The following is a 27,222-nucleotide window of genomic DNA, read 5'->3' as shown; positions in this document are numbered from 1 at the left end:
GCAAAGTGGGAGTTGTGCATATTTGGCATTAACGTAAGTCTGTTCATTGTAGTCATTGGACTAGATAGCAAGGCGCATCTGGAGTTTGGAGAGTATTCAGCACTGGGAATTAATAAAGTATCTATCTATCTATCTATCTATCTATCTATCTATCTATCTATCTATCTATCTATCTATCTATCTATCTATCTATCTATCTATCTATCTATCTAGTTGTACCTCTGTTGTTTGTAGATTATGCTGTCTTCTTTGCCTCATCAGGCTTTAGTGTTTAAGTGCTTTAAACAGTTTGCTGACCATTGTGAAGCACTGTGATGAGAATCAGTGCTTCCAAATTAATGGCACAGGTTTCTTTGGAAAAACATGAGTTTTTTTCCTGAAGGCAAGAGGTGAGGGCAAATTCAGAGTAGCTAACTACTTGCAAATGCATATTAATGGGGATTCAGGAGGAAAACTGGATATTCAGGGTACGACATATTCAGACACCAGAAGATTGTGTCGACTCCAAATGGATAAGTGTGGAATTCAAACCCAGGATGTTAGATACATTAGGCCACTGCAGCACTGTGCCATCCTCTGTAAAAAATAGATCAACAGAAGCTTAATGATCTTTTAGAAAGGGGTCAAAATGTTTGGGAGAGATCTTGAAATAATTTTAGTTCCATTTCGTGATCATTTGCCAAGGAAAAAGCCTTACAGTCCTATTAACCTAAACATTTCAAAATTATAATAAATCTTTGCATAATTTAATTTAGTATGTCACTTTTTTTTGCAAGTTTGCAAATTCTGACATTCACTAGTATACAGTTAAAAGGTGTCATAGCCTATGCAGGTAGCAGTGGGTGGATGTTTTTTAAAGTGCTAATCACAGTAGTTAGGTTCAAGTCAGTTTTAGGCAGTCTTTATGATGGTATGTGAATAAAACATTACTTGAGAGTTAAAGGTAGAAGCAGAAAGGAGTAAAACAGAAAGGGACACCATTTTCAATAAATATGCTGTATGTACAGCATGTTATGTCTGACCACAATGACCACTTCAATGTATGAATTTTATCAGCTGTGCAAAGCTAACCCTGGGCAGTCTCCTGTTTGCCATGTCAAGACACTACCTTGTAGGGGGTTGGTGTACACATAGTGCCTGTCATCTGGCATGTGTCAAGGGTTTATGGTTTATGAATGGATGTGGCATCAATCTGAAATGTCAACGACTGGTTGCCTTTTTGAAGACAGATACCGGTACCAAATATTTGTATCCAGAGACTTGTCCTGTGTTCTTTTATGCCCTTTTAAGCAATTGTTCTTGTATGAAGTTCTTTAGCCTGTCCTTCCATTTATGATTTTTTTTTTTTTTTGCATTTTAAGACCCTTTCACTTAACACATTGTAAATTCTGCCATTATCATTAAATGTTTGTGCTACATTCTATTTATTTATTTATAATGGTTGGCTAAATTAAGCACAGCATTGCTTTGAACTGAGCATGCTTTCTCTCAGGGTAAGAATGAAGTCCGAACAGCACCAAAGACATACCTGAATAGTTTAAAGGATGAAAAATGAAGTAAATAAAATCAAAGCTGCACTTTGTTTAATTACCTAGGCAGGTAGACAAAAAAGATTTTTTTTAAATTCTGGACAGTGAGAAAAATATTGGCTGAACCTGAATATTCACAAAAATATTATTTTGGAGGCTATAGTATATTGGACAAAAAAAGTTTTTCTTAATTAAGATGAGAAACATATACAAAGACGACCATAAGAATATGAATTTTCTCTTATGCTGATTTCCTAGCTGCTAGCCCTTGATTACACACACATATGTGTATATATATATATATATATATATATATATATATATATATATATATATATATATATATATAGTGGCAGTAGGGGGCAGTAGTGCACCCTGGAACCCTCAGGAACAATTCCAGACACCAGGTAAAAGTCCACGATTGTTTATTTTTATCCACAGAGTGCACCAAGCACCTTCCACACTACTCATTAACTATAACAACCACAATAAACTCTCCTCCTCGCCCAGACACTTTGCTCCTCTCCTACCCAGCACAGCTCAGTGTCTGGACTGAGGCACCGTCCTTTTATAGTCCCTGACTCGGAGGTGTTCCTGTCCCAACAGTCCACAGTTCCTTATTCCTTCCGGGTCAGGGCAAACAGTCCTTTTCTTCAACCCAGGAGCACGCGTTCCTTCCTGTCACATGACCGTGGACGTACTCCGAGTTATAGGGCACACAAGAGCCCATGAGCCCCTACAGCGACTCCTGGTGGTCCCCAAGGTATCCAGCAGGGCTGTGTAAAAACACGACATAGTCCATAAGGCCCTGCTGGAACTCAGGGCACGATCCTGCTGTCGGGAGAGCTCCTCCTGGTGGCCTGGGGGTGCGGACCGGCATGGGAAGCCGGCAGTTCTCCACAATATATATATATATATACAGTGTATATATATATATATATATATATATACAGTGTATATATATATATTGTAAAAGGCGCTATATAGCACCTGACCCGGCACAGACCACACAGAGGCAACGTGTACAAAAACACACAGGTTTTATTTTTTCTCCAGCTGTGTGACACGCCTTCCCCGTGCCACACAGACCAAACACAGTCCCAAAGCACAAACTCACAATTCTCCACCACTCCTCCCAGGCAAGCTTGTCTCCTTCTTCCTCCCAACTCTGGCTCCCAGTGGTAGTGGCTGGGCCCTTTATAGCCCACCCGAAGCGTTCCAGGTGATTAACCACCTGGTCCTGATTGGACTTCGGGGTGGGGCTGAAAGCTCGTCCAGCCGGGCTGTGGGAAGCAGGCAGCTCCCGTAGCGCCCACGCCGGGCCCCAGCCAAGCTGTGGAGGACTCCATCTCCCATGGAGCCCTGCGAGCGGTTGGGGAGTCACCGTCGGCCAGGGAGGCTGCCACCAAGCGTCCCGGGGGAGGTATTGGACTGCCCATGGTGGCTCCCCCGGAACATAAGTAGCAGGGGCGTCCCTGCCGGGCATGGGACCTGGCTGTCCTTCACAATATATATATATATATATATATATATATATATATATATATATATATATATATAAGACATACATCCATCTATTATCCAACCTGCTATATCCTAACTACAGGGTCACGGGGGTCTGCTGGAGCCAATCCCAGCCAACACAGGGTGCAAGACAGGAAGGAAACCCTGGGCAGGACACCAGCCCTCCGCAGTATATAAGACATATATTGCTTATTTTACAAATTAAATAAATCCAGTTGTTGGCTAATATAAAAAATACAGAAAGTACTTCTTTTGGGTCTAAGTGGCTGCTTTAACATTGTGAAAAAATCTCATTTACTTTCTTAAACAGGACATTACCTCATAACACGCCAACAAAGAAATATCTGTGAGGGGTTGAAAATTCTCCTTATTCCTACAGACTGTAAAGTGTAAGCAGATTTAAAGCAGCTACTGCTAAATCTGACAGTTTTCCACAGCAGCTGGGAGTTGTTCTAGTTCAAGGTGCTTGTTACAGCCTCCCATTCCTAGGTGGCTGCTTTTGCCTGACCTGTACACCAAGAAGAGGTCAGTGAAGGAGCTGTCTCACAACAGTGAGTTTGATTAGCTTATCTGTTACACCTGGTGTGAAGAAGCTAGGAAACAGCAAGCAGACTGCAAACACATTTATTTGTGAACCCACATGCTGTCACTCACTAAAGGCGCATTTTAATGCAGAATGTTAGCTGGAAAGGAAATTGCTTTAATTTCAAGTGTGTCTTTGTATTTAAGCAAGAAAGCAAAGTGTTTATTGGACATCACTGCATTCATAATTAAAATTTATTAAAATGTCAATTTAAATAATTAAAGTTGTTTTTAGCAGATTCCTTACCATGTGATATATATGTTATATTTCCCTGTATGGTGGCAAGTGAAAAAACAGGTGTGATAGGAATGCATTCTATTATAGGTGTTTAAGCTTTTAAATAAAATCATAATAAAAAAATGATTGTAACAAATTAATACAACAAAAAGATTCATTAATAAAATTAAACTGCGAAAGAAGATCATAGATTAGCTGTTTCTGTAAGTTTGGTATAAAACAGCAACAGATCCGTGTTCTAGACGATTATTTCACATATTCTGGATTAGCGTATTTTAGAGTTCCAAACATTCCTGTTGTAGTAAACTAAGCAAAACTAAAAAAATTGAATGACCTTAAAGAAATAACAGATCACTTTCCAGTTAATAAAGGGAGATTTTAGCCCAGTGTTTGATTAAACAAATATAATAAAATATTTTGTCACAGTGTGCACTACGCGCCAGCCACTTCACGTCTCTGTTGCTCGCGTATGTGAATTTCACTTTCACCAAACAAAAAACCTTTTAATTCTCACAGACCGCGACACCCCTAGCTGTACAGTCAAGCAGAAGCAGCAGCCACGCCATTTCACTTGCTCACTGCTGACAACCGAGGAACTGTTAACTGAGCAGAGGAATCAATTGGATGTGTAAAAGAAGAGAATACTATAGACAAAATATACAACCTGAGGTAACCTCTCTCAAGCTAAATCTGAAACGGTGAACTGACCAGTAATTGAAATTGTATTGCTCTGTCTGTTTTAAGGATTGACAACAGCAGAGAGAGAGTTGCTTTGGGCAGAACTGATTCAAGAATTTGCTGGTCCATCCATCCTGTAAACCCAGTTAACAGGGCAGGGGGCAACTGGAGCCTGTGATAGCTAGCAAAGGACACAGGCAGGAACAACTCTGTGACTGGACTCCAGCCCATGACAGGGTGAACGCACACGTGCACACACAAACACACATATTCACATACATCAGGGGACAATTTAGCATCACCAATTCACCTAACCTGCATGTCTTTGGACTATGTAAGGAAACCTGAGCCATCCCACACAGACCCACATGCAAACTCCATATGTAGAGCACCCTGAACACGACCCCCAGACTCCCTACAACAAGACGGCAGCACTACCACTATGTCATTATATGCCTAATTTCTGGATTATTCACATATTTACCTGATCTGTGAGCTTAAAAATTGAGGAAGAAATACACTTTATTTAAGACTTATTTTTATAACATTTACTGGGGGGGCAGACCCCCAAACCAGTCGTTACAATTTGCCAAATATCAGTAATACCTTAAGTTCACATTTACTGAAGTTTCGTTTTCTGTGTTCTCCAATGGTTTGACAGTAATAACGCAGGAACCTGGCCAAATTTATATGGTGACTAGGTCATGGGTAGTCAAACAGGGAGTTTTTTAAGCCATATATGGTTATTGGTGGAAGGTTGAGTTGGAGTGGCTCAAAGCATGTGCACGAGCGTACTCTTGTAAGTTTATTTGAGATTTACTTAGCATGGGACCTAGCATATATATGGATTTGTAAATCTGATTTTTATTGTGGGTACAACATTTTGCCTTTCTAGCATAAGCAAAATTTTAGTATGGAATCAAAGCAAGGTTTTTACCACCCAAAAATGAAATATTTTATATGCTACTTTAGCATGTAGTTTATAGTGCTAGTCAATGTTAATCGCATGTTTTCTTGAAGAATGAGAAAAAGCAGTTCAAGATAAAATGGAATATAATGCTACTCCATTTGGCCCAATAGCAAACAATGGGAAAATGTCCATGAAAAAAAAATCTCATATAACTCATTAAGCATAACCCACATGTCCGTTGTCCATTTGTGTGCTCAGAATATGCAAAATGCATGCATTTTTTACTAAAATATCATTAACAGTTACTTCTGAAAAACTCAGTGTACAAGATAAACAGGCTGGAATCATTCCCATAATACTGTGTGTCTTTTCTTTTTTCCATGAATGTTTACCACATCACTTGCTGTTGTACAAAATTGTTCACCATAATGTTGTATTATATCATATATCAAATGAAAACTGTTTTCTCTAATTTGCATGAAATCATGAGTTTTAAAAAATTTCTTGGCCACCATTACAAAGTACATGGGTTAAGTAACATATAAAAAAAAATGGATGGAGTATTCATTTAATGTGTAGCTTTATCTAAAGTGTTTCACTGAAACAGAAACAGCTGAGAGACTGCAGTGGATGTGGCGGTTTAACCCGCAAATTTTACATGGCAAAGGTGAGTGTAGCAACAAGATCCAAGGTGGTCATTCTCCATCATTTTGGTGTTTCCTAAAAAATGGGCAAAGTTGAGGGCCAGAAAGGTAGGGTCCAGGCATGGAAACTGAGTGCAGTAGTGACAGATGCATCAAGCTTACTTTCCCTTGAAATTAGAACATGTCCAGCAACACTATCAGCTGAAAACTGCCAGAAACTGCTGTGGCCCTAGCACACTTATTTACAGTCCAGAGAACTCTTATCAGAAATGTTCTTCTTGGAGAAGTTTTGACCAAAAACAATTCTGCCAAGATGGACGTAAAGCCACAGATGAAAATCAAGGATTGGGGTGCAGAAAATGGCAGCAGGTACTATGAAATGAAGAGACAAACTTTGACATTTTTGCTTCTAAAAGAGGGCAATTTGTCCGCCGAAGTATTGATGACTGGTAAATAGATAAACGTCTACAGGAAACAGTGAAGCGCATTGGAGATTCTCTGTAGTTTGAGCTGATCTCAACAGCATGGAGCCAGTCTGGAATCACTTACAGATAGTAAGTAAAGCAGCCAAAGTCTGCAGTGGAACAGTGGCAAGATATCCGAGAGGTCTAGAACAACCTACCACATGAGCATCCAAGGTGGGATTTGCCCTCTTTGCATTCAAGCTCTTTCAACAACTATCTGGTTGTCTTTTTACAATACTAGAGGGCTTCACCCCCTGCTTGCATCACTTGCCAATGCCCCAGCATGCACTATGTGCCAGCCACTTCACGTCTCTGTTGCTCGCGTATGTGAATTTCCCTTTCACCAAACAACAAATCTTTTAATTCTCACGGACAGGCCTCTTCATTGGGAAGAAACTCTACTTTTCCCTAATGGCAACAGAAATTAGACAATTTACAAGTCTCTGACTTAAAGGTTTAAAGCCAAACAATATCTACATACTTCTGTCATATCACCTATGTCCATATATTCGATCTCTTTTCGCTGCTCCGTTATTTCACCGAGTAATAATCTCAGTTTGTTAGCGCTAATGCAACATTTACTATCAGTTTTTTTGGACTTTCAAATTTTAGTACTTTCATAATCTCAAACCTGCTCTGCATGTGTATCGAGCCAACGTTTTTGAACCTCTTTACAACGTTCTACTTTGTCTTCTACTCTTTGTCTTTTATTTCCAAACCTGCTTGGAGCTGAGAGTTCAGGAACTGTGTCTGACAATGGCATTCACATGAATGAGAAGTGATTGGACTATGGGCATGGTTGTAAATGTTTGAGAGGAGTGAGGGACTTGTCAAAATGTCTTGGCAAAAAGTTATTCTCCAAGTACTCCAAGGTGTGCAGGAACTGTGTCCCCAATTCTGCCAGGATAGACTGACCTTGAATAGGATTATATTATATTATATTATATTATATTATATTATATTATATTATATTATATTATATTATATTATACATTGACATAGCTGAAATTAACAGCTGTGCATGTAATGTACATTCATACATACAATTTCTTCATCATGACTGGCAAAGCTCTTTTATTCTTTCAATATTTTCAAAATGATGGTTTCCTGCTTCATTTATTCTTCATGCATGGCACAATGCTTCATCAGATCTCTAAACTTCTGACATAATGGGTAAGAACCCCAATGTGTACTCATTTTGTTTGAACCAACATTTATAGCCAGAAAAAAAGAGGAGAATAACATACTGACAGATACAGTCCATTGTGTTCTGTTCTTATAAACCTTAATTAGCCTCACTCTGTCACATTATCTCTCTTAACAGTAAGACTTTCAGACCCTCCCAGGCAACATCTAACTTAGTTCTCTTTAAGGTCAGATTGCAAAATATTTCTATGAAAAAAATAGCATTTTACTTCCTACCAATCCTCAGGTACAACAATAACATCTTTTGTTTAATAAATACTCCTAAGAGAGTGTAACACACAGATACATGCAATATACTGTATGTTGTAGTGACAAGTGGCAAAATCACTTGCAGACTTGTCAAGTAAAAAGGGATACACACTGCTTTTATTTATATTATAATTTGTTAGTTACTGATTTTGTTTACAGATTTTTTACTCTGCTACTTGTTCAGTTTTCAGTTTCACTTTTGGTTTTTACATTATGCTTTGATTTTCAAGACTTATTATTTAATTTGTACGTTACAACAACAACAACATTTATTTGTATTTATTTATTTATATAGCACATTTTCATATAGATATTGTAGCTCAAAGTGCTTTACAAAATGTTATTATATAAAACATAAGCAAACAAGATTAGGCAATAATATTATACAGTATGTAACAAAGAAAAAGGTAACATCTCATGGCCCCCGGTGTTTATGGATTGAATGGTGGGCGTCCCAGATGGTCACATGACCATCGTCATCAAATTCTTCCATGTGAAGCCTGTAAACCATAAGGACTAATTTAGAATATCTGTGTTAGGTGGGCCTTGGGACCCCTGCAGATTTTTTTTTATTTCATTTTTTTTCTCTCCTCCTGGCCATCCAACCTTACCTTTTTCTTCATTACATACTGTATAATTTTATTGCTTAATCTTGTTTGTTTATATTTTATATATCAACTTCCTTTTTATTTCATCTTGTAAAGCACTTTGAGCTACATTGTTGATATGAACATGTGCTATATGAATAAATGCTGTTGCTGTTATTAAAACGTAATCCAAAAACTCATACCACCATTTAATGGACTTGGCTCTAGACTCACTTTTTGCTGTCTGTTCCTTGAATGGTCCTGGCTCTTTCTTCCACATTTTCTGGCAGTGCCCCCTGTTGCTTCACTTTGGTCCTTTGTGTCCATCTGACTCTCCTCAATTCTCTCTGTGCATATTTCCTTGTCAGCTCAGTTTCTCCACTCTCTTCCTTTCTGCATTGCAGCAAAAGGTAATCCATGTAGTCACTATACCCACAAAACTGTTGCTGACCTCCTGAAGATCACCTGATTTTGTTGCTTTATCTCTTTGGAAGGCATCATTCTTGAACTTAGCCCTCTAGAAACTTTCTGCTTCACGAGTTAACAGCTCATCTACAATTCAGAGATGGCTTAGTGCAGTTGGGTGAAGGGTTTCCCCGTGATATAATTTCCTAGTTCTTTTTATTGCACTTCAGTCTCCTCTACCTTCTAGCCAACCGTTGTACCACTGTCCTTTTTTTTGTTTCCTTCACATAACTTTCCTCACTCCTCAAGACTGGGAATGAGGAAGGGAGGGTGGGTTGGGGGGTATTTTTTGGTGTTTGATTTTTACTTCTCTCTCTCTATTGTTATCCGGATTAAAAGATAAAATGTTGTCATGTTATGTATCAATTGAAATATTTAATAAAAATGCTAAAAAAAGAGCATTATTTAACTACGTTTTATTTGTTGTTTCTTCCACAACTCCAAAATTTTGGAATTTGTGAGTATGTTCAAGTGGTTTAGCAATCTTTTCTTTGACCTACTGGCAACTGCCTTGTTTCATGATTTTCTTTTTACTTCTGTTCTTGGTTTGGTGGTTGTTGGTTTAAATATTCTGGTTTTCAATAAATTTGTTTTATCCATTTCCTCATCCTGTTAAAAAATCTTAACGTTCTCTCTTGATAGATAGAACAATTCATACCAGTAGCTAGAAACCACATTCTGCCACCCAGCATTTGCACAATCATGGAAGAACATTCGAGCATTGGAGAAGAAAATTGCACTTGGCTTGCATATTAATACTAAATTAAATTAACTTAAATTTACTAACTGAAGGGCAAACAGCTGTAAAAGTGTCTTATTGTCCACTTTAGTGGAAACAGGAACAAGAAAATAATCTTGCTTAAGCTGAATTCCACAGGCTCATCTGTTGACTGCTGTGGCCTGTCTCTGAATCTCTTCAGTTGGCAGACTCGCAGAGGTATAAAACAGCAAATCAGAGGGTTTAGATTATTTTGTAACTTTGTCCAGTATTTTGGTTTGAAAACCTCATCTGATTAAAAATGTCCACCTTCATCACAATCCTGTTACATATCCTGGTGTACTTTATGTGTTCCACCTGATATTCCTACTTATTTCTGGATGTAAAAAACAGGGTTTTGTAAATTGACTTGGTTCTTACCTTTTCTTCCATTCCCTTATCATCTTTCTCTCTTACACTTCCTTTCTTCTACTTTGGTTTCAGTTTACATCATTGCTTTTTTATCGTATGTTGTCAATAAACGTTTTCAAAGCAACATAAAGCACAAATCACAGCAACATGTTATCTAGTATTGATCATTTTCTCTACTTGTTACACTAAATTTTAGAGATGAATCATGGATAGCTGAAGATGAAGTGAAGGGTATCAATTAAATGATTTATAGTTAAAGGAATAAAAGAAAAAAAAAAACATTGATGGACAACATAGACAGGCAAACTACACTATCATCATTGCAATGTACTTTACAATACTACTAAACGCACAATGAAAAGTAAAGAATTCTAAATGATTTTCAGCACTCAAAGGAGAGCGTACCATACCATTCCACACCTAGAAAGATTCCAATAGATCTAATATTCGAAAAGAATGTGCAAATTGTACACAAAAGACAAGGCAAAAAATAAAATGCCAGGATAACATCAAAATCCGGGTTCCCCATCACATCTGCCTTCACAGATATTTACCCCATTTGCCTTGCAGAATAACTTATCAACTCACCCACTTCACTCTAAAGCACTCTCCATTCTCATCTCTTTCTCAATGCCAGTCATACTTCTTTGTCTCTGGCCAGAAGCACATTTCTTGCTAAACACCAGAAAAACGTTTGGATTCAGAAATGTTGGTCTTCTTTGGTTTCTCAGACATCCTCTTAGCTGTTCATTTTCTTACTGGGTCGACCGATTCTAATTGCTCCTTTTCAGTGACTGCGTGTTTTCACTGAACCAGTTAGGAGGTAATCAACTGGCCTCCTCCAAATCATCCTTGACCTTCATGTTCTCCCTCTACTCCCAAGCAGAGGGTCAGGGGCACCTGATCCTTGCTGTGCTGCATAGCCTCTGGTATCTTAAGGAACCTATTCCATTATGCTTCTTCCTGAGTGCCTTTCACATTCTCTTATTCTTTCACAATATGTTTTATTTTATTTTCATGCATGACAGCTTCTCAGTATGCTACTTTCTGTCTTAAAAGGTTTTCTATGTCTTGTTGGCCTTCTTTGCCCCTTACTGACTTTTGTGCTGGCAACTTCTTGCTGGCCTGGCATGCCCTCACAATCTTTTCAGGTCTGCTATCAGTTTGATTAATATATTTTCTAAATTATAAATTGCAGTAAACGCAGCATAAATACAATAATAATTTGATTAACATACTGCAGGCACAGCATGAAAATAGAAGCTTAAAAATATATACATTTAAGCACACATTTTTTTCATTGTATTTTGTTTATTTTTAGTTGGCACCAGGACTGCTTATACATAATAATTAGTAATAAATACTAATAAATACCGAAACAGTTTCCTGCCAAGCAGCAGCACCACCACCCTGGAAATTTTTTAATTGAAAACATATGCTAACATTTCAGGTGAAAATATATGCAAAAAAAAAAGAAGTGTGTGGAGAAATGAATTATTTTTACATGCACTCAAGCTGTATTAGGCTTAGGGGGTAGGGGAGTAGTGATGTACTATCAGCATATCAATTTGATGGGCCATCATTGAGAACAAAAATATTCCAATGTCACGTGGTACGTATATAATGTACTAGCTGTATAAGCCCGTGCTGTAAAAAGCCCAGGGTCCTAGAAACTACTGAAATTGACAGGAAAAAAATTGAAATGTAGAGATGTCAGGTGAATGAAAGGAACGTCTCTCTCTCCTAGGAGGTTTTGTTTTGCTGACATGCTTGCATCACTTGTGTATTAGCGACAGGAGGAAAAGTAAAAGGGATACCATTTTTCCGAAGTTAGTGGCTAGGTGACTTTATCTTTCTTCTGAGGTTTCATTTTGCTGATGTTCTGGCCCCGCTTATGTTATTAGTGGCTAAGCGAGTTTTCTGTTTCCTCTGAGGTGGAGTCCTTATCCCACCTCCACCTCTCACTTCCAGGCCAGACAGAGACACACACTTCCATGCATAGACATTTATATATGATAAAAAAAAATGTTATAGTGTTATGGGAACCAATTTAAAAATAACAACGAAGAACTATCGGGGGGATTTGCATTGTTATGACCGATTTATTACTTTTCCGGGCATGGCCCAGAAAACATTGTGGAAGAATTCACTTAAGCATCTCTCTTTGTGGTCTGCCAGAAGACATTTGTGTCAGCTGTCAGTCAGGACTAGCAACTGAAGATGGCACACTAGTGTAAATGAATCAAGAGCTTTGGTATTATCGTCACTGTGCACGGTTTGCTTTCTTTACATTTTCATCTTTTGCCAACATGCCACTGAAAGTACATCATCAACAGGTACAGACTCAGTACAAGGATATTGGGGTCTTCTTCCAAGTACTTAAGCACACATCCACTTTTTACTGCTGGTCTCCTCAACATCTTCTTGATGTGGACCCTCTACGGCCTACTACAGTATAGAGACATATAGTAACAAAAATTTGAAAAAAGATGTTCTGGCTTTTTACAGTGTCAGCCTTCCCATTAAGGCCTGAAAGTATCTTGCGTGGCAGTACAAGTCAGCCAAAACCACTAGAGCTCAAGTGTTGATTTAAGGGGTCGAATGACAAGGTTTTTGCAAGGAGGAGAAAATGTCGGAATTAGTGGTGGCTAAATATTTATTTATTTCAGGGTCTCCTATAGTGTCTTTCTAGATATGTGTAGCATCACTACTGAAAGAGTGCTGAGAAACGTATTAAAATAATCTCATGACACCAAGAGAAGTCACACAGAGAGTGAACTTAGGGGGGATGAATGGTCAATTGGAGAAATCCTAGAACTGCACCACTTGTCTTTCAGGTTCTAGAGTCTTTGTGAGAGTAAAACCCTGACATTTGAGACTCCCTGCACTACTATAGATGCACCCAAATGATCCTAATCTGGAGAACATGGTCATATACTCAAATACTGTTTCTGCTTCTCCTGAAGTGTGGGTGGTGGTGGTGATGGTGAATGGATTAGAAAGCATTGGCACCACTGTACATAAATCAGCATTACCCAGTCACTTTAAAATTCATCCTTCCTTTCACATTTCACATTGAAGCCTATCAATTCTCGTTGTTATATAGTTAAATAGTTTATAGTTTTGCTGGACTCCATCATTATCCTTATTTCTACAGTTATTTTGGTTTTCTTTATAACTTGATTTATTAATCACTTTCTTTTATTATTTTGTTGATTTTCATTGAATTTACTTTTCATTTTCATTATTTTGTAATTTTACCAATACATAAATAACAATGCATACACTCCTGATCATAAACCACATCTTACAGCTTAGAGGGGAGAGTGGTGAGATAAAGAGTTATGTCATATACAGGAGATTATTGTGAGCTTTACTGGGACCAACTTAAAGCCAACACCAGGGAAAGATTTGGAGGTTTCATAAGCTACTTGTTTGTAAGTTGCAGCAAACCAAATAATCTCCTAAGACCCCTCTCCACTAACTCCCTTTGCAGTCTCGAGGACTTAATGTATATCTCCAAACGTGCCTCTGCCAACTGCCAATAAGAACCAGCAATTAAAGACAGAACACCAGTGTGATTGAACCAGAGGCTTCTTTATCAGCGTTTCAACGTGCAACCCCTTCTTCTTTACATTTCTATCTTTTTTTTCATTTGGTACTTAAATTATTTAATCTTTTGGAAACTCCTATCCTTTTTATGTGTTGTGCTCTTGATTCCTAATAGTGTACTTTTAGCTACATTTAGAGACTGAAGATCACAGAGAACATGCTGGAACTACTTTTCACCCTCCACATTACTACATTTTTTCAGCTGCATAAATAGATTATTGGACAAAGAAATATATACCCTGAAGTCATTCCTTATTTCAAGGGAGCCTCTAAGCACAACACAGGACTATAATGATATGTTATGCACAAAAAATAAAAAAAGACACTGCTTTATGATCTGAAAGGGCCCAAGCAGTGTTGAGGGTGCTGCCAAAATATGGGAATACTGTACAGGAAAGTGTAGCACAATATAATATAATATAATTAAACATATGTAAACAAAAGACCTGAGTGTGTGTGTGTGTGTGTATGTATGGGGCAGTCTGCTCTGCTCACACTCAACCACAGCCACTAGATGATGCATGCATGTACTTTTACATTTTTCCGGCTCTTGCATGCACCTCACTTCTCACTACGAAAGACCTGTGTGCAGCAAACACCGCCATGCAACAATGATATTGTGCTAATGACGCAGATGGAGAGACATAACAACAAAATGAAGCAAACGCCTCGGCTCAGCAATGTGCAAGTGAAATACCTCAGCAACAGAGGGCAAGGCTTCAAGTTTTCACTAAAAATATTGTCCATCTGGCGGTATGTTCTTGAGACAAAGATTAATAGGACTCATATGCCAGCTATACAGCTGAGATATGGTATCTCCAGTGTCTTATTATGTAAGCCAGTGGGGCAGCAAGCACAAGCGGGTCCATGTCATCTGCCCTGGGTAATTTGTAAGAGTTAGCTGATGCATCATCAAGTTTATGAATATAGTAAAACTGTTAGAGAGACTTCAGGATGTTTTTTTGTCCCGAAGACCACAAGCAGCTAGTATAATATAATATAGTATAGCCTGTTAAATTGAGAATGGATGGAGTAATTAACAATGCACCAAATGGAAACATCACAACACTCTCAAATCCCCATATTTCAATTCAGTTGTATAAACTCCACATAGAGACTGATCAAATGCTGGACTCAGACTTATGTGACACAGCAGTGCTGTAAACTCCCTATGAGTCTTACTATGCCAGACACTATATACAACAAAGTGATTGTCCTTATCCTTCTTAAATGTCAAAGAGGCAGAAAGGAGCAATAAAACCTGTTAGGAAGAAGGAAGAACAAATGTATTAATTGACACTTATCAATCAGATCTTTTTACAATGTATATACAGTATACTTCCAAAGCAATCCTCGATAACAGAATTCAAGTTATGGCTGTATATGTGTGAGTAAACTTGGCAATCACAGAGGAAACCGTAAAGAACCCCAAAAGTGGGCTCTCTTGCCTTGGCAGAATTTATGGCACTTCTTTAAAAAAAAAAAAACACACAAAAATATGCAAAAATATGATACCTTGCAAATATGCAGAAATATGATTCCTTGTAAGTATTGATTACTTAAAGAACCAAATTATATATATATATATATATATTGTCACACACGTGCGCTTGGGATTTAACCAAAGGGACCAGGAAACGCCAATTCCATGCCAGGCCAGGGGGCGGTGGGGTGCACTGAACCTCTCTCTTTTCTCTTCACAGGCCAACCACAAGAAATCCTTCCTGTCCCGGCACCGAGAACATCACTTACTGTCCTGGCCCTGAGGACATCACTTCCTGTGAATCACCTATAAAAACCCCTCCTCCTCCATACTTAAACAGTTCTGTTTTAGACTGTAACCTGTACACATTGTACTCAAATTTAAGCCTTTTGCAAGCATGGAAACTATCATTGTGTGTCAGGCTATTTCTTTAACTATATATATATATATATATATATATATATATATATATATATATATATATATATATATATATATATAAACTGCTCAAAAAAATTAAAGTAACACTTTGAAAACACATCAGATCTCAATGGAAAAAAGGAATCCTCCTGGTTATCTATACTGATATAGACTGGGTAATGTGTTAGGAATGAAAGGATGCCACATCGTTTGATGGAAATGAAAATGATCAACCTACAGAGCCCTGAATTCAAAGACGCCCCAAAAATCAGAGTGAAAAAATTATATGGGAGGCTAGTCCATTTTGACAAAATTTAATTGCAGCAACTCAAAATTGTACGCAGCACTTTGTATGGCCCCTGTGTTCTTGTATACATGCCTGACAACATCGGTGCATGCTTCTAATGAGATGACAGATGGTGTTGTGGGGGATCTCCTCCCAGATCTGGACCAGGGCATCACTGAGCTCCTGGACAGTCTGAGGTGCAACCTGATGGCATTGGATGGACCAAACATAATGTCCCAGAGGTGTTCTATTGGATTTAGGTCAGGAAAGTGTGGTGGCCAGTCAATGGTATCAATTCCTTCATCCTCCAGGAACTGCCTGCATACTCTCACCACATGAGGCCAGGAATTGTCGTGCACCAGGAGCCACTGTACCAGTATAGGGTCTGACAATGAGTCCAAGGATTTCATCCTGATACCTAATGGCAGCCAAGGTGCCTTTGTCAAGCCTGTAACGGTCTGTGTGACCCTCCATGGATATGTCTCCCCAGACAATCATTAACCCACCACCAAACTGCTCATGCTGAATGATGTTACAGGCAGCATAATGTTCTCCATGGCTTCTCCAGACCCTTTCACTTCTGTCACGTACTCAGGGTGAACCTGCTCTCATCTGTAAAAAGCACAGGATACCAGTGGTGCATCTGCCAATTCTGGTATTCTATGGCGAATGCCAATCGAGCTGCATGCTGCTGGGCAGTGAGCTCAGGGCCCATTAGAGGACATGGGGCCCTTGGGTCACCCTCATGAAGTCTTTCTGGTTGTTTGGTCAGAGACATTCACACCAGTGGCCTGCTGGAGGTCATTTTGTAGGGCTCTGGCAGTGCTCATCCTGTTCCTCCTTGCCCAAAGGAGCAGATACTGGTCCTGCTGATGGGTTATGGACCTTCTATGGCCCTCTCCAGCTCTCCTAGAGTAACTGCTTGTCTCCTAGAATCTCCTCCATGCCCTTGAGACTGTGCAGGGAGACACAGCAAACCTTCTGGCAATGACACGTATTGATGTGCCATCCTGGAGAAGTTGGACTACCTGTGCAACCTCTGTAGGGTCCAGGTATCGCCTCATGCTACCAGTAGTGACACTGACTGTAGCCAAATGCAAAACTAGTAAAGAAACAGTCAGAAAAGATGAGGAGGGAAAAATGTCAGTGGCCTCCACCCGTTAAACCATTCCTGTTTTGGGGGTCATCTCATTGTTGCCCCTCTAGTGCATCTGTTGTTAATTTCATTAACACCACAGCAGCTGAAACTGATTAACAACCCCTCTGCTACTTAACTGACCAGATTAATATCCCATAAGTTTCATTGACTATGCTATACTCTGATTAAAAAGTGTTCCTTTAATTCTTTTGAGCAGTATATATATATATATATATATATATATTGTCACAAGAACGAGACATGGACAGATAAAGAGTTGGGGCAGCCACCCGTATATTGTGGTATCCTGGCTGCAAAGTCGTTTTTCTTGTAAAATACAGAGCACTGAAGTGCATACAACCGAGTCCAAAACAAGACTGAGGAAACAAAGGAAAGGGGCAGGTTTTAAAGGGGAGACAGGAAGTGAGGTCGTATGGATCTGGCACGTGGTCTTCCACCATTGGCTCGTAGCCGGAGGTGACATCAGAGGGACTGGAGCTGGTGTGGCCGAGTTCCATTGGCTCAGTCCCGAAGTGATGTCAGGAGATCCAGGTGAAATCCCGGGGATGGTCTACAGGCAAGGAGAAAAGAGTCAGTGCACTCTGCCACACCCGGCATGCCTCGAACTGCCTTCACTCAAGCCCTTTAGCTGCCTCCCATGCGCGTGTGTGACAAGGCCCCCTTAGCCCAGACCCGGCGGGTCGGGCGACCTAACCGAGAGGTGAACCCGAAAGGGCATCAGCGTTGGCGTGGAGCGCCCGGCGATGAACGAGCGAAAACTTGTGCGGCTGCAGGTCAAGAAACCACCGGGTGACCCAGCGGATTCGACTCCTTGTGGAGGGCCATCCACTGTAGGGTGCATGGTCCGTGACAAGGGTGAATTCCGCCCAACAGGTAGTACCTCAGCTGAGTAATCGCCCATTTAATCGCCAGAGCCTCCCTCTCCACCGCAGCATACCTGGTCTCCGGTCCAACAGTTTCCGGCTCAGGAACATGATGGGGTGCTCCACACCATCGACGCTTTGGCTCAGCGGCGCCCAGGCCTGTGTCCGGCGTCCGTCTGGAGGATGAAAGGCAAAGAAAAGTTAGGTGCCATCAAAACAGGTGTGGACGTAAGGGCCTGCTTTAAGTCACCAAATGCAGCGCCTGTTTTTCAGTCCATACCACAATGTTCGGGCCCTCTTCTTTGTTAAATCAGTCAAGGCGCCGCTCTCCAAAACCGAGGTACAAACCGGCGGTAGTACCCGGCTAACCGAAAGGCTTGGACCTGCCGCTTGGTTCATGGACGGGCCATTTCAGAATGGCATCAATTTTGGAGCACTGTGGCCTTACGGTACCCGACCCACCAGGTAGCCTAAATATTTGGCCTCGCTTAATCCAAGAAGCATTTCCTGGGATTAATCCGGAGCCCGGCCTCACCAAGTGTCCGTAATACCGCTTGGACATGCTGTAGGTGTTCCTTCCATGTGCTGGAATAGATGACCACGTCATCCAGGTAGGCAGCACTGTATGAGTTATGAGGCCGAAGCACTTTGTCCACCAGACGCTGAAAGGTTGCTGGAGCCCGTGTAACCCAAATGGAAGGACACGATACTGCCAGTGTCCGCTAGGGGTACTAAACGCGGTTTTACCTTCGGAGTCCGTTAAAGGAACCTGCCAGTACCCTTTCGTCATGTCAAGTGTGGTCAGGTATTGAGCCTGTCCAAGCCTCTCGAGGAGGTCGTCCCAGCGTGGCATTGGATAAGCATCAAATTGGGAGACTTGATTAAGCCGACGGAAGTCATTGCAGAACCTCCAACTTCCGTCAGGCTTACCGACGAGCACAATGGGGCTGGACCAGGGACTATAACTTTCCTCAATCACACCTAGCTCCAGCATGCGCTTGATCTCAAGCTCCACTTCAGCCTTTTTTGCCTCGGGAAGACGATACGGGCGTTCTCGGACAACAACCCCGGGCTCTGTCACGATGTTGTGCTCAATCAGAGAGGTCCTTCCGGGTTCTCACTGACTACCTCCCAACGGTCCGGATAACTGTTTCCAGCTCCTGCCGCTGTCTGGGACTTAAGTCCGTGCGAAGTTAAGGTCGTGTGTGTGGCGAAGAGTGAGCGGGCTGGCCGGAGGAGGGATCGGGGTCCCTGTCCTTCCACGGTTTCAGCAGGTTCACATGATAAACCCGCTCCTTTGGCCGGCGATTGGGTTGACTCACCAAATAGTCGACCAGTCCCTTCCTCTCCTTAACCGTAGGGGCCCTGCCAGTGGGCAAGCAATTTAGAGTGGGAGGTAGGCACTAGGACCATGACCCGATCTCCGGGCGGAACTCCCAAGAGGCGTGCGCGGTTGTAGTACCGGGCCTGTGCTGCTTGAGCCTCCTCCATGTGACTTTTAAGGACAGGCGAATCTTTCCAAATCTATCGCGTAACGCGCGATATACTCCAGTATGTTTGTGGAGGGAAGAGCCTCTTCTTCCCAGCCTTCTTTCAAAATATCTAATATGCCCCGAGGTTGTCGCCCGTACAGTAGTTCAAAGGGGAGAACCCGTGGAGGCTTGTGGGACTTCCGATAGGCAAAAGGACGAGGGGAGGAGCTGATCCCAGTTCCTTCCATCCTCGCTGACCACCTTACGCAGCATTTGCTTGAGAGTTTGATTAAACCTCTCTACTAATCCGTCGGTTTGAGGATGATACACGAGGTCTTTAAATGCTTTATTTTCAGTAATCTGGCAGTCTCCTTGAACGTTTCCGAGGTGAAGCGAGTCCCCTGGTCTGTCAAGCACTTCTTTCGGGATCCCCACGCCAATACCCCTAGTAATTCCCGCGATGGCTTTAGAGGTAGCTGAGCGCAACGGAACAGCTTCGGGGTATCGTGTAGCGTAATCCACGAGGACTAAAATGTACTTGTGTCCTCGGGCTGAGGGCTCCAGGGTCCCACCAGGTCGACCCGATTCTGTGGAAGGGAACGCCAATCAGTGGAATAGGAACGAGAGGAGCACGGTCCCTCCTAGGAATTTGTCGCAGTTGACACTCCGGGCAGGAAGCGCCAAAGCGGCGAACCTCCTCATTAATTCCTGGCCAGTAGAAACGGAGCTTGATCCGCTCCAGAGTTTTTTCGGTGCCCAGGTGGCCACCTAGGAGGTGGGCGTGTGCTAGCTCGCAGACCTGCCGCCGGAAGGTACGCGGCACCAGCAGCAGCCTCGTCTCCTGCCCGTCATGCATTGCTACACGGTAAAGGAGGTCATTATCTAGCACAAAGTAGGGGCCCTGTGGCATCGACTGATTAGTGCGCTGGCCATTGACAAGGACCACTGCATTTTTTACAAACTTCAGGGAGTCATCATTCCATTGCTCCCTTCTAAAAGAAGCCGGCGTTTCTTTAAATTGGAACCGCAACACGGAGAGAGGGTCAGCGTCGACCTCAATGGGCGTGGTTTCTTCCTCCGCCCGCGCGTTGGTGGATGACGTGTTAGCCCGCGACGGCCGGAGTTGCCACGCCAGTCAGGGCGACGCTTCTCTCTCTGCCGGCTGATTACACGGCGTGGAGGCAGCTTGAGACGGGTTATCTCCGTCCATAACGAGGCCCAAATTAACCCCGGGAGTGGTATGTGTCTCACCGCTTTTGATTTTAGACCAGTCCGCCCTAGTATCACCGGGTGTGGAGGATCAGGTAGGACCGCTACGGTGAGTTCTGAACTGACCCTCCGTAACTGATGACACAGCGGCGGACCTGTACCAGCGGATGTCTCCGTGGACACAGGTTATACCGGTCTTAAATTTTAGCCACTGTTGCGGTTGCACAAAGCGGCGGGCAACAATGGAAATGTTGCTGCGGAGTCGAACAAACCTGTGGTCTTGTGTCCGTTGGACGATCACCACGCCAGTATGTGGGACCGCCAACGGATTAGCAGAGCACACCAACCCTCCTCGCCCTCCACCTGCATTCCTCCTTGCCCCAAGCGGTTTGCGCGCTGCACCGCGGACGCCATCTGAGCTCCGGATTGTACAGGGAGGGGCTAGGTCTTGGAACGCATACCCGGCTGGGTTTGACATGAGGACGGTTCTGCTCCCCCAGAGTGTGAGGCCGCCCTCTGCGTCTCCATAAGCTCTATGAGCTCAGACATGTTCTTAAACTGCCGCCCCAAACCGGCTGGGTGAAGCCACGGGAAGCGCTTCCAGGAGCAGATAGCAAGCTACCTGCTCTATTATTTGGTAGGGCGTGTTTTCAAATGGCCGTAGCCAATGCCCTACCATTGCCCATAAGGACCAGGCTTGTCTGTTGGTGGCCGCTCAGGGTCCAACCTCCATTTTTATTTTATTCACCTGCCAGTCTGGGGCACCCCTAGGTGGTAAATGGGGCTTTGGTTTCGCAGGGAGGCAGGCACTCTCCCCAGAGAGCATACTGAGTCCCTTTGCCTCCCCTCCAGGGCAGCCCAATTCTGTGAGCCCCACCCGCACACTCCCTGGCCTCTCCAGATGGCCTAGTTATGAGTGCTGGGAGCGGAGCCCGCACCGGGTCACGCCGGACCGCGGGGCACCCTCCCGCCTGAAGACTCGGCCCCGGCACGCTCCCACCTGGGTATATTGCAGGTCCTGTCCCCTTCTCCTCTGGGACTTCTCCATCCTGCCAACTACGCCACTGTCACAAGAACGAGACATGGACAGATAAAGAGTTGGGGCAGCCACCCGTATATTGTGGTATCCTGGCTGCAAAGTCGTTTTTCTTGTAAAAATACAGAGCACTGAAGTGCATACAACCGAGTCCAAAACAAGACTGAGGAAACAAAGGAAAGGGGGCAGGTTTTAAAGGGGGAGACAGGAAGTGAGGTCGTATGGATCTGGCACGTGGTCTTCCACCATTGGCTCAGTAGCGGAGGTGACATCAGAGGGACTGGAGCTGGTGTGGCCGAGTTCCCTTGGCTCAGTCCCGGAAGTGATGTCAGGAGATCCAGGTGAAATCCCCGGGGATGGTCTACAGGCAAGGAGAAAAGAGTCAGTGCACTCTGCCACACCCGGCATGCCTCGAACTGCCTTCACTCAAGCCCTTTAGCTGCCTCCCATGCGCACGTGTGTGACAATATATATATATATATATTCAATTATTTGAATAATCCTCATACCTCCACAAGAAACTTTGCAAGGAGATGAATACCAAGATCTCTTCTGTCAGTTGGGATGCATGGTTGTGTTAGTTGTAGTCAGTGCTTGAAATTGTTTGTTATACAATGGTATTTCTGTTTGGAGTACGGGGAGTTTTTTCTCAGTACTGGGAGAGTTTGAAGTCAGCCGCTACTCACAATATGCAGCACAGAGTATGGTTGCTTTTTTAACACTAGAATCCCTGAAGCCTACAAAAAAGTCATAATCCCGGGCCACATTAAAGACATTTTTCACAGCCTCTAATTAATATAATTGTGCACATGTTAACTGGCAAATATCTCCTGAGAGACCTCCTAACTAAAACCTCTCTGTTTCGTAGCTTTAATGTATGAAGGAAGGGTTGTCAACCTAAAATCTCTCTGTTGCCTATCGTGTTTATGTACTAGGAGAACGTCAACAGGTCTACCTGCCTTCTTAGATGAAGAAGATGACTGACTCTTCTTTTGTCCACTTCAACCACTGGTTGTAGTATTAGTAGTAGTTTTAGTAGTTGTGGCAGTAGTAGCAATAGCTGTAGTATTGTCACACATAGACTGTAGTTATGTTAGGCATTAGGGAATTTTTACTTGTTAAAAAAATCAGTTAATTTCTTTCCAACAAACATTTCTACCACAGAGCATTCCATTTGATTTGTATTTAAAAACAAAGAGCGTTACTGACAACTTCTTGCTTTCTTTATAATGTTGTTAGTTGCTACAAAGTGTTCCAGTCTTTGAATTTGTCAACTGAAAAGCTGAAATTCAGCTGGATTATGTAGCAAGAAAATAAATCAAAATGTACAAAACAGTGTACAAAAGAATTGTTAAAAAGGAAGAAATTCAATGTTTTGAAATATCCACACCAAGAGCCAAGCCTTGTAGTTGTGTTATGGTAGGCTCCACTCCTAGCCTATTCTTTCATTTGCAGTTTTCCAATGGCCCCTCCTATCCATGCTTGTTGCTTAGCAACAATAATTAAGCTAATTTAGTGCAAAAGCTCAATCCTGTTTGAACACGCTTCCCAGCCATTCAATGGAGGGTCTTCGGAAGTGATTTATTTAACAATATTTTAGCCAAAATACATGTGTTTGGGATGTTGTGAGCATACAACTGGGTATCTGAGATATTTATTATCTGACATAAGTTAGATGAGATTTTCTTTATGGATGCTATAATATTTATTGCTTTTTATACAGTGTTCATTTCCATAGAAGCCTGTTGTGTGTCAGGAACATTGTTATCTATATTCTTCATAAAATGAAAAGACAAAAGTTTTTCTCTGCCATTACTACCAACAACTCAGGGTAAGCAATAGATAAAAACATATCATTTACTTGTGGAGTATTCTTTTAAATGATAAACAGTATTTGTTTCACGTATCCATTATGGCTAGCCTCTTGTTTACACATACTGGCTTGCCAGACTTCTGTGTTTATTAGAGTTACGCTCTTCTTTCCAATGTAGTGCCTTGGCTTTCCCATCTCAAAAAGCAATGTCTGCAGATTACATTGAGCTTACATGCCCTTGAGAGGCAGATATGAAATAGGCTGGTCATGTGTTACTGACTGCGGTGGGCTGGCGCCCTGCCTGGGGTTTGTTTCCTGTCTTGCACCCTGTGTTGGCTGGGATTAGCTCCAGCAGAACCCCCTTGACCCTGTAGTTCCGATATAGCGGGTTAGATAATGTATGGATGGATGGATGGATGTGTTACTGATGCATGGAAAAACTAATAACTAATAAATATCCATCCATCCATTTTCTGAATCTTCTTTTCTATCATATGGTCACAGGTAGATGGAGCAGATTTGGACAGCACTGGAGTAGACATAAACTAATCTTAAATGAGATGTCAGGTCAGGGCGGCTCAGTGGTGCAGTGGGTAGCGCTGCTGCCTCGCAGTTAGGAGACTCAAGTTCGCTTCCCAGGTCCTCCCTGTGTGGAGTTTGCATGTTCTCCCCATGTCAGCGTTGGTTCCCTCCCACAGTCCAAAGACATGCAGGTTAGGTGGATTGGCGATTCTAAATTGTCCCTAGTTGTGTGCTTGATGTGTGGGAGTGTGTGTGCACGCCTGCGGTGGGCTGGCACCATACCCGGGGTTTGTTTCCTATCTTGCGCCCTGTGTTGGCTGGGATTGGCTCCAGCAGACCCCCATGACCCTGTAGTCAGGATATAGCAGGTTGGATAATGGATGGATGGAGATGTCAGGTCAGCACACTGACATGCAGGTCAACACCCAGTCTGGTTTAGAGGCATGAATTAGCCTTACATGCATGTCTTTGACACATGTAGGGAAGTTGAAGCATATAAAACAGTTTTTCCCAGAGTACAACCTGTACATAGGTCCTTGAAGTGTAAGGTGACAAATCCCTGTTGTTAAAAGTATAATTCAGATATGTATAGAAAAACATAAATAAATGTCCTAAAATAAATGACCTAAAGTATTGTTCATTATTTCTTAAAATATTTACGTATTTCAAGTTAAAGTGTCACCCCTCATTCTAAACTTGAACTGGTTCTTTCCTATTTATTAATAGAAATAATAATAATAAAGATTTAGAATAGTCTCCTATTTTTAAACTCTCATTATTGTAAAATCAACATATTTCTTGAGATATACAAAAAGTGTTAGTCACCTAAACAGTACAATATAAAAATTTCTTTCACTGGCTCCACACATTCAAATTAAGTGTTCTTGTTACTTGGCAGATTTCCTCTTTGGTTCTTGGAAGTGCCATTCTAAGATTTATTTCATACTGTACAGCATACATTGTATATAAAATGGTGATGGGACAGGCGTGTGACATCTCTACACAGCATATTAATTGTCACTCGGAAGGGGATTAAAAACCCCTGCACCGCTACTCCTTTTCAGCCTCAATGTAGTTTGTGAATACATTAAAGTGGAACAAAGAATTCAGTTCTTATAATGACACTGTGGCACAGCACATTTTTGTTTTAATTTAAAGTTTCCAAGTTGTAAAGCCAAGCATAGTCTGTATTCCCAAACGCAACTTCTACTGCATATAGTGAAACAACAGCCCCATAAATCATAGCAACTAATACAAAGTTTAACACAATGGCCAACATTCATATTTTTTATAGAGCAGACCAGATGTTACATTTTTGCAAGAAATTTAAACTCAAAAATAAAACTTGTTTGAAAACAGTAAGCAAGAATTACTTTACGATTGATCATTCCTTCTCCCCAAGTATAAGAGCAGAGGATTCCCTTTATGTATCTGCAGTATATTAGAAAAATTGTCAATTTATCATGAAGCAGATGTGTGTTTTTTCCCTTATTTTTATTTACCCTCTATATAATTTTGCAAATGTGTAAGTCTGAAAATCAGGAAGTTTTAAATTAGTGCTTTTTTATCGACTCATCATTTGTGCACATTACAAAAATATGTCACTTTGAACTAAACAGCTACAAATACATCAGTACTTGATGAAATCCTCAAAGAATTCTTATAGATGTGTTGCCAGAAAAATGAACCCTAATAGGCTACTCTTTGAAGTTTAAAAAACCCTAATTCCAAGTTCCTCATAAATCTGGACAGAGTCTGACGCAACATACAACACATGGTATTATAGTTATTTTATACAGTACATTAAGAATAAAACTCACTCAAATTACAAATACAAAAAAAAAAAAACATTAACTGGGCCATTCAATGAGCGTATCCAATACAGATTTATCAGCATAATTAATATTTCTGTGTCTATTAAACTACCACTTTAGTTGTTGCTGTTAAAATATTACAACACTATAATTGTCTTGTAAAAGCAAGTTAACTTTAGAAACCCTATGAATTGACAGATTAGGAAAAATGTATCATTAATTTGCTACTGGTTTCTGCTGCACATCTGGAAAAACTACTTTACTTCATCTTAAGAATGCATATAACCAAGCCCATATGTTCAAGTCCAGTGTTTGTGGCCAAATGCACTACGCTATTTACTAAAAAAAACAAAATACACTTTTATATAAGACTACAGTAAACAACGAATGAAGATTTGCATTTTCAACATTGAAACAGTTTTATTGGGAACATTACAGCGTGCATGTTTTAAACAATATAATATGACTAAAGACAGTTATCTGGATTTGCATTTAAAAAAAAATCCTCATTATAGTGAATCAATTTTTAGGAATAAATTTGATTTATAAAAAAGTGATTAAAATGTCTGGGTAATTTCTTTGATCATTTCTATAAAAGAATCTAGCAAGATTATACATACAGGAATAAAATGAAGTGACTTAAAGGTTGCCAGCAATGTATTTAATAATGAGCAAACAAAGTGCTATCCAAAGCCATACAGTGTAATATTGATTTGGGCTTGTTATGATATATTGAAAAGGTCAGTACATTTATTAACATCCTGAGATCAGGCAGCATACAAACCTCCTTTGTGTAAATATTTATGCGCAGCAATAACAAAACAACAAATCTGACAAACATAATGTGCCCTGTGACTCACCAGTACCCTGATAGCTGTCTCCAGCTGTGTATAACATCTCTTCATTCTGTTCAAGGCAGCCCAGCGTGTGGCACGAAAATGTTCAATTCTGAAGTAAATTCTTCCTTTTAATAGTCCTTTATGGAGTGAGGTGAGCAAAATATGAGAAAAAAATCATAAATAGCATAGATTCCTAAAGTAATAAATGTGCTATAACCCTGATTTGGACTTGAGTGTGCTCGAAAATGTTATACTTTATTATGGTATGCTATGCTACATTATGGTACGCTATCTGATGTTTGGGTGTTTTATACAAATGTGGGATAAAATATGTAATTTGTTTCCTGTGACCTTTGTCTATGCATGTGTGATGAAGAAAAGAAAAGCAAATTGGCAGAGAAATGAAAGTCAATGCTAAAGTAGAAAATAACACAAGTTATGCTGATACTGTAAGTCAGAACTGTTCCAATAATTTCCAATAATAGTACT

At 41.2% G+C, this 27,222-nt stretch overlaps 1 long non-coding RNA gene across 1 annotated transcript in view; it reads right to left on the bottom strand.

Annotated features, from left to right (window-relative positions):
• LOC120533885 overlaps positions 1 to 26,847 on the bottom strand; it is a 54,507-nt gene extending 27,660 nt beyond the window's left edge. The window contains exon 1 of the long non-coding RNA XR_005634643.1: positions 26,755 to 26,847. This is a non-coding gene — a long non-coding RNA (uncharacterized LOC120533885). The remainder of the gene's footprint in view (positions 1 to 26,754) is intronic.
• Positions 26,848 to 27,222: the final 375 nt, after the last annotated feature.

The sequence above is a fragment of the Polypterus senegalus genome, chromosome 8, assembly GCF_016835505.1.
Source record: "Polypterus senegalus isolate Bchr_013 chromosome 8, ASM1683550v1, whole genome shotgun sequence".
Lineage (NCBI taxonomy): Eukaryota > Metazoa > Chordata > Cladistia > Polypteriformes > Polypteridae > Polypterus > Polypterus senegalus.
The sequence above is the reverse complement of the archived record's forward strand: the minus strand, read 5'-3'. Positions and strand labels throughout refer to the sequence as shown.